This window comes from Lampetra fluviatilis, chromosome 1 (genome assembly GCF_964198595.1).
Source record: "Lampetra fluviatilis chromosome 1, kcLamFluv1.1, whole genome shotgun sequence".
In the NCBI taxonomy this organism is placed as follows: Eukaryota; Metazoa; Chordata; class Hyperoartia; order Petromyzontiformes; family Petromyzontidae; genus Lampetra; species Lampetra fluviatilis.
The window spans coordinates 5,263,819-5,273,145 of NC_136275.1; the positions used below are offsets into that span (position 1 = coordinate 5,263,819).

The 9,327-nt window shown below is 44.3% G+C and overlaps 1 non-coding gene across 1 annotated transcript; it reads left to right on the forward strand.

Moving 5' to 3' along the window:
- Positions 1–7,658: 7,658 nt before the first annotated feature.
- TRNAL-UAG (transfer RNA leucine (anticodon UAG)) lies at positions 7,659–7,728 on the forward strand. Its single transcript has one exon. It is a non-coding gene; the product is annotated as a tRNA-Leu (tRNA).
- Positions 7,729–9,327: the final 1,599 nt, after the last annotated feature.

Genomic DNA, 9,327 nt, shown 5'->3' on the forward strand with positions numbered 1-9,327 from the left:
TGTATCTTTGTCGTGTGACCAGACCACCTATGTGTCATCCACATATTTAAACCAAGCAGAGAGTTTTAGTGTGCTTGAAGCTATTGCTTTTGTCAAACATGGACCCCTCTATTGGAACATCTGCGCCGGTTAGAAATATTCAGGCTGGCATGCCTCCGATGCATCCTGGGTTTAACCAGGCTGGATTGTGTGAGGAGTTCACAAATCTGTCAAAGATATGGACACATTCCCATCAATGAGCTCCAGGCAAGGCTGTGTTGGCTGAGTCATGTAGCCCGCATGCCCAGCCACCACATGCCCAAACAGCTTCTGTTTGGCTGCATAGAGGGGGCTAATCGGGCACGACACGGGCTAGACGAGATGGACTGATAGGGTACGGGAGGATGTGGAGCTGATTGGACTTGCCGACGACTAGTACCAGCGGTGTCAAGATCGGCCTCTATGGAGAAGTCTCGTGAAGGACACTACTGGGCAGTTGGAGGCAATCGTCCTCCAGCAACAACGTAGGGCAGAGGAGCGACGCTCACAACACCGAGCAGAGTGCCGGGCGGCTAAAATACAGCAAGTTGGCACAGTAGGGGGTACAGGTGGTGCCTCTACCAGTCATCTCAGTCAGCCAACCCATGGCACCCCTGGGTCTGTCCTGAAACCTGTCAGTGAGCCTTAGACACTTCACGTGATAACCTCAAAGTGCACCTAGCCTGACACATGCGCCGTGGTGACGTCACCGTCACTTAGTGGCAGATGGCGGGTATTAGTGAGAACGTTTATTAACCTACACATATAATACAATATTGCAAAAAGGTTACATAACTGAAACCATATGTTTTCGTATAATGATATTTATTGGTCACACAACTGCTAGCAGAAGGGGCTCCGCTAGACGGAGCTCTACTACTCCACGCTGCGCAGGCAACTTACTAAACTTTAAAGCATTTTTTTTATATTACCAGGTAATTCCCACTGAGCAATATGGCTCTCTTTCAGAAGCGACCTGGCCACAAATTATGGCTCAACAAATTGGCTTATCATGTGGAAATGTATAGGAGCCAAATACTCTAAAAGCATGTTTATAAATGTGGAGAGGAAAACTGGAGGACCCGAAGAAAAATCCACACGACCACAGGGAGCGCATACAAACTTCACATATACAGGCGTCGGGGTGGGGATGAAAACCCACAGCCTCCTGTATACCAGGGGAGGTAGTTAACATCTCGCCACCGCGGCGCCCCAATATGGAATATTATTTGCATGTATATTCTTCGTAAACTAAACTTATAGTATTTTTATTCCTTATATTTCCCTCATAAATAAAGCTCTGTGCTCATTTCAAGTGTTAATCTGTGCTAGTTATTACACTAGCCACTATACTGTTTCAAATAAATCCTCAACGACATCCCACGGTGTGAACGTTGAATAAAAATGCACACCATCTTCGTAATGCATTATATTTTTGCATTTATTGATTGCTGAGTGAATCGTGTGTCCACAAAAAGGCTGGAAACATTAACGTTGTTCTTTAATTTAAAATACTTACATTACTACAGTATTTGGGACCGCTTACATTTTAACAAGTTATGTATTCCATTATGCAGAGCTCAACACAATCCAGAACTCCTTACATCAACAGAACCTAACATCCTGCCGTAGAATGAAGTGACATCACTGCTGGGACAGATCACGGGCATTTCCTATATAGCTCAGCTGACCATTTGAAATGTCCCTTTTTTCCTACATTTCACTTCACCACCTCCACTTCACCAGATTCCTGCCCAGTGAAGGTAAAAAATGTGGATGAGAGAACATACGCAGGTTAATTACATTATTGAAACCATTAAGAAAAGTAAAGGGGGTTTGAGCAGTACACCATCGCGAGAGGGGGCGATGACCGATGGTCAAGAATAATAATGGAGTGGCAGCTGCCAAGAGCACGTCCAACGAGCAGATGGAGCGATGAAATCAGTTCATGCGCAGGTGCTGGGTGGATTGTTACATTGCAGGATCGTAAACGGTGTCGACAGCTTGGGGAGGCCTTCATCCAGTAATGGGTTGAGCAATGCTGCTGCTGATAACTGTGTAACAAATTTATTTTTGGTTCCTGGGTAGTAAGTGTTATTTCCTAATTGCTTATGCCCCAAAAGTACAGAAAATGGCTATTATTCCCCAAAATCTTTGCTTTTGTGACCAGGACATTGATATTTTGAAATTTACCTATTTTCCAGAACATTCCAGATTGATTCAGTGTTGAGTAAACTTGGAGTAACTTCTAGAACATTCTAGAACTTTCCAGTAATATAAATAGTAGTATAAATACAGGAGTTTAGTTCCAGCTTCCTAAGTGGATACATATCTGCATTTTTCTGAGATGGCATCATGAGGCTGCAAGCATCCGGCAGACGCATTTTGCGATGTCTGCGGCCAATTTATCAAGACAAGAGCAAGAAAGTATTCTGTGGAAGCATCTGCTACGATGTGTGAGGCCAACAAGGCATATTTCGGCATGTCTTTCGGGGATCAAGACAAACCCTGGGCACCTCATTTTACCTGCGATCAATGCAAAAAAACTCAGGAAGGTAAGATGGACAATTGTTGCTTGGAATTTTATGGAAGAAATTTGTTAAAATATATATTTTTTAAGTTTTAATTTTTTTAATGTTTTACAATGTTCAATGTTATTGAAAAATATATTTTTGTAGGATGGTAGAGAGGGTGAAAGAGAGCCATAAGGTTCGCTAGCCCAAGAATTTGGAGGGAACCCACTGACCACTCAAGCAACTGCCACTTCTGCATGGTGGACCCTTCCAAACGTCGGACTGGCAAGAATGCACCTGCTATCACGTATTCGGACCTTCCTTCATCCATCGCCCCGGTGCCACACTACCATGAGATCCCCGTACCCACTCCTCCGGAGAGAGAGCAGCTGTCTTTAGAAGAGAGCAGCAAGTCAGAGAGCGAGGAAGACGTTGTAGATCCAGATGACAATTTCAGAGGTGGAGCTGAGCAGAGAAACTCATACTACCCCAACCAAAAATACCTCAACGACTTGATCAGAGATCTTGGTCTCACCAAGTCCAATTCCGAGCTTTTGACGTCTAGGTTCAAACAGTCGAACTTGTTGGATGAAAGTGTACAAGTCGCAGATCAGAGGAAGCGTCACCAACCTTTTTGCAGCTTTTTCACCCGTCAAGATGGGCTTTGCTTCTGCAACAATGTGACCAGTCTGTTCGAGGCAATCGGAATCGCCTGTATCCAGAATAAGTAGCGCCTCTTCATTGACAGCTCATCCAGGAGCCTCAAAGCCGTGCTGCTCGATAATGGTAACAAGTACCCGTCTCTTTCCCTGGCTCATTCAGTGCACCTCAAAGAGGATTACAACAGCATCAAGACCTTGCTGGATGCCTTGAAGTATGATGAGTACGGTTGGGAGGTCATCGGAAACTTAAAAATGGTGGCATTCCTGATGGGTCTCCAAGGCGGTTTTACCAAGTTTCCCTGCTATCTTTGCCTTTTGGACAGCGGGGACACTAAGGTGCACTGCCACAGGCGGGACTGGCCACAGCGGACCGAGTTCTCTGTGGGGAGGAACAACATCAAGTGGTAGCCACTGGTGGACCCCCGGAAGGTGCTGATGCCAACACTGCACATCAAATTGGGCCTTATGAAACAATTTGTCAGAGCTGTAGATAAGGAGTCGGCAGCCTTCAAGTACCTTCAAGACAGCTTTCCTAAGCTGTCTGAGGCAAAGGTCAAAGCCGGAGTTTTTGTCAGACTACAAATAAAAAAGATCCTGGAGTGCAATGCATTCCCCAAGAAGCTCACTATTAAGGAGAAAGCAGCTTGGGACAGCTTTGTTGCAGTGGTTCGTGGCTTCCTGGGCAATCACAAGGTCGAAAACTATGTAGAGCTGGTTGAGACTGGTGAAGAACTACGCAAAATGGGCTGTAGGATGTCCCTCAAAGTCCATATCCTTGATAAAATATTGATACATTCAAGGAGAACATGGGAGCGTACTCGGAGAAGCAATGCGAGCGCTTCCACCAGGATATACTGGACTTTGAACGCTGCTACCAAGGACAGTATAGCGAGAACACGATGGGAGACTACATTTGGGGGCTGATTCATGAAAGTGATTTAAAGTATAATCATAAATTTCGAAAAACACTCACTTCCAAATCTTTTGTAGTAACTTTTGTATTACTTTAGTTTAAATACATGTGAATTTTGATGCATATTTTGTTTTTTTCTGACTTTATGTGAACGAAAAGACACAAATTCACCTGTTTTCTCATTGAAAGTAGGTAAATTTCTAAATATCACTGTCCTGGTCACAATAACAAAGATTGTGGGGAATACTAGCCATTTTCTATACCTTTTAGCATAAGCAATTAGGAAATAACACTTACTACCCAGGAACAAAAATTGTGTTACATAGTGTAATAACAATAAACAATTTATAACACGTACACGCATATTTCTCAAATCAGACGCAATGTTTCATCGAGAAATCAGAGGCGTGGAACCAGAGCTCAAAGTCCCTTGTATGTCAACGTGACCCAGATGAGAGCCGTAACAGTGGGAGAGAGTTTCAAATGGCTGGTGCAGCTATGGAGAAATGCCGCGAAGCCAAAATAGTATTGGTTCTGGGTGTGATGTACATGTTGTTTTATGTGCTCCGTATGATGCGTAGGCTCACTGTGATAATGAAGCTGTGTTCTCCCTTGGTCACTCACTCGGCCATAGTGGCTAGAGAGCCAGGGGTGGTAGGAGTGTGCAGCGAGAGGTGGGAAAAACTGAATCGGAGAGGATGAGGCCACGCATACTAACGATTCATGGGGACACAACTCGACACAGCTCAGCATAATTCAGACCGAGGTACGCCTCTGGCTCATTTATAACACTTTGCTTCCCACAAATCATCCAGGCCCTCCACGCTCCTTTACGTGAGTCACTGACCCGCTCCGACGTCATGTGAGTCACCTATATAAAAAATATATTCTCTCATGGCATACTAAATGTTCTCGCATTGTTTTTATTACATAAGTAGGGACAGTGCGGAAAGAGAGAGACGGTGCGTGGGTGGAGATAATGAAGGGATAGGGACAGTGCGTGGCCAGGTGGTCACGAGGGATAATTACAGGAGGGAACCATGAGGGCGTGGCCGGGGGCGGGGCGTGGCCGGGGGCGGGGCGTGGCCGGGGGCGGGGCGTGGCCGGGGGCGGGGCGAGGCCACACCAGGGGGGAATAAAAGGCAGAGTCTGAGAGAGCTCGGGGCTGCCCTAGGATTGGGATGGACTGGTTCAACGCCGCCGTCGTCTTCGGGCCGTCGCTGTCTCCGTGTCGTCGCTGTCTCCATGCGGTAGTTGCTTGGGTGCTGTCCTAGCCAAAGCATCTGTAGTTATCCTAGCCCAAGTATCTGTTGTTATTCTAGCTCCGTATTGTATGCTAGTCATAGCTAAGTACTGTAGGATAGTGTCCGAGAGTCATTACACATACATAAAGCTTTGATGACGACCATACCGTATTATCAATATGTAGATTTGTTGACAGAAATTATTTGAATGTATAATTGGATGCATTCATACTCATGCATTTCAGAGAAACGAATTATATAGCTTCATAGTTAAGTGCTTTGATGTTCTTTTCCACTGATAGCCATTGCTGAATATTGTTACCACAGGATTAAAAACTGATGTGAGTTTATTGCTTGATAGTCATCCCGATTAATGTTAATGGGTGTCGTTTTTTAATAGCCCGCCTGTGTGTTACTGTGAGTGTATTTGTATTGCCAAAGATGGTGCAACCAGTACTTAACTGAGGAAACGTATTTATTAAAGTTGAAATGTCTCCCTGTTCAAATGGGCATTGGATGGAGTTCATCTCCTCTGAATGTAAACATCAATCACTGGCAGAAATTTCTCATTCGCTGTGCAGCACCAGTCTTTCCAAAGGTCAATCACTTGTGATTTCCCATAAAGTGGTAATCATCTTTAAAAACCCTGGAGGGATGTTTGGCTGAGATTTCCCCTGGCCAGCATTTTAACTTGTAACCTTCCACTGGTGAGTCAAGCATCCGATTCATCTGCCAAGCCAGACCATAAATAATACACCTACACATTCGTTTCAGTCCTGGTGTTCAGTGTTGATACACTGGTGATATACAATGTATACCCAAAGTAAACTGTTTAGAGAACATTAATTATGTATCGGGCCTATGGGGCCCTATCAACTCCAAGTGTTATTTTGTGTAAAAAAATTACTGGACACATTGTTCAAGCATATGATGCCCAGTGGGTGTCAACAAAAAATACGAATTACAGCATTCACCTTGAACGCACCATTAAATAATAGTGGATACTCTTTGGTTCTTTCGGTAAAGTCACATAGCTTCAAATCAATAATAGTGGATGCTAGACATATTTGCTTGGTGGAAAGAATGTTTCAGCTCCATTACCAAATAGGAAAATTGCTGGCTCACTCCATTACACACACGTAAGTCAATTCAGTGTATTTTCTTATTTATGAATGACAGCGTAATACAACTCTTAATGATGCATGCCTGCATTGTACATTGTGTTTGATGGCGTATTGGTGACAAGCTTTATTAATCCACATTGCCCATGGTGAGAATGGAAGGCGACTGTCAAGATTATGAGCTGCTATCCTGGCTTTTGACCAAGTATGTGTGGGTTTAATTACTGCCGACACAGCATTCTGCTGCAGTGTTTTTCGGGCCAATAACAGCTTCCCAAAGGGTAGCACAGTGGTTAGAGTGCTTGGCTTGTTATTTTACCTTCATAAGCATTGTTACTGAATATTACGAGCGCCACTTTGTGAAAATTCTACAGTGGATGTCCTATAAAGAGATGGGAGCCATAAAAGGAAATGTCCACCACTGACATAAATGGAGATGACCATTAACCCACTGCTCTATTGAGCTAGGATACACGAACTTTTGACTTTGATATATAGCAGAGTGAGGCAAAGACAAGTGACACTGATGCCTCTCAAATATTGGAGTTGATTGACATGTTAGGGCATACTACAGAAATGTATTGTGCTTTTTTGCCTGACACTAGGATATTAAATGGATGTCCTGTTTAGTTTCACGTACTTTGTTTTACCAAAGTTGATTCCTCAATATCTGAAAATCCATGTGTGCTGAGAATAGGTTTTCCCCTTTTTTCTGGCAACAAAACAGGTGTAAAGATGTTAAAACACCAAACTTAAACATTTTACAAGGAATCATGTCTGTATTAACCACAATACTTGTGGTCAGAATGCAAATACTGATAATATATGCATTGTCTTTGAAACTGATTGGTCCACAATCAATGCTTGTCTTTGTGCTGTACGCCTTTTGGCGTCCTCTGGTCTAACACCGTTTTGAGACGAGGCTCAAAAGAAAGCTGTCTCTGGTGTGGACCAATCAATATTTCCAAGAATTAATATATTTGGAAAACATTATAGGATCCATCCACATGTATTCTTGTTATTTATTTTTGTTTCAAAAAAATAAATTTTGCTTGGACTCTGTGCAGACTCGACGGGTTCAGGGCCCAGGGCCAACAGCAGAGTGAGTGGGGTGACGAGGGAGAGGAAGCTGATGACGAAGTTTCACCCCGTACCGAGGTGGAACTGCGCCCAGATAGAACCACCATGGGGATGTAGCTCAGTGGTAGAGCGCACGCGTAGCATGTGAGGTCCCGGGTTCAATCCCCGGCATCTCCACGAGGTGATATTTTGCCAGTGGACAATTTTACTCGAAGGAATATGCGTGGCTTGTTTTCATTCGTTATGGTTGCTGAGCACAGATCCGGAAGACCAACATGTCATAGGGTCAGCAATGAACAGCACTGCAATCAAAGTTGTCGTCGATAAGAGTTCACATAATACAGGTAGGAACAACAGTTCCACACTGCCCACCAGGGATTATTTGTCTGTCTGCCGTGCATAGCCACGCCCTCGATTTGTATTTCATAGAGCGCTTCAGGCGGCTCAGCACCACGTGACGCGCCGCCCCACGCAGCTTGTACCGCGTGACACGGATCGCATGAATGCGCTGCCCAACCAAGTTCCTACCTGCCCACTCCGAAGGAACGTGTTAAGTTTAGAGAAATTAATACCGGAGATTAACTTTTCGAGATCTTTTAATTGCAGAATTAGTAATAACATCTTCAAATGGTGTTTTCCCTCGATTGAGAGTAGTGCAAGGTAAGACGAACGTTGTTGTCCATGGTTGATCGGAGACAGTTTTTTTTTTTACAAAAAAAAATCTGATTTAGCTTCGAAAGAGAATGCTTCCCCTCCACATTTATAAACATGTGTTTAGAGTATTTGGCTACAATACACTTCCACGTGACAAGCCACTCAATTGAGCTATCGTTTGTGGCCAGGTCGCTTGTGAAAAAGAGCGAAATAGTTCAGTGGGCCTTACCTGGTAAATAAAAAAAGTTATATACAGCGTGAATGTGCCTCATTTTTCTCAGTGATGCATGTCCCACTATATGTCTGTACAGTATGTTCTGTACAGCGTCGTGTGTCTCACAGCTGCTATACAGATGCAGTATAGAAAATGTAGCGTGAATTGTATTGTACCGTGGTCACTTCAACAGTCTTCTCTCAGCCGACACATTATCTGTAACCTGTGTTTGTTTAATGTAATTCTCAAAGCTGGAGTAATAGTTTACAGGCCTGGATCAAGGGTCATGTTGGTCATATAAGTCGTTGCACCATACTTGACCAACCTGGTCAGTGCAGGTTAGTGAAGTGGGTGGGGGGGGACTAGTTTCACCACTGATATTAGCCGTGGCTGGGAATCGAATTCAGGTGGCCACTTTCATGGTTCAGTTTACCAGCCACTGTGTCACTGCTGAATTAAAAACAAATGTCCATCCTATATTTTGTGCAGTCACTGGCGAGCGTGCTGAAACATCAACTCATTACACGTGAAAATATGGTCTAATCGGAGATGGCTGAAACCTGGATTCGAATCAAGAAATTCAGGTCAAAGCAATTGAGCGTAGTCAGCTAGTTGCCTCCAACAGGGATTGAGCCCCGAGAGAGCCACCCAGTTCCGTCTGTGCTGCACAGCAGAGGCATTGCTGTATCATCATAGCCACACGTCTGCAAGGGGGTAAGCTGCTATTTGAACACTTCAGCTCTGGCACTCACATAAGCAGGGGACGGATGACCCAAGCATGGGTTTTCCCTTGTGTATATACGAGTTTTAGCTCGGGTGCGGGCTGGCATCCTTAGTAGGCCATGAGCCATCTGTGCCTCTTAAAAGCGACGTTGTTTTGACTGCGACATTCTCACTGCCACGGAACC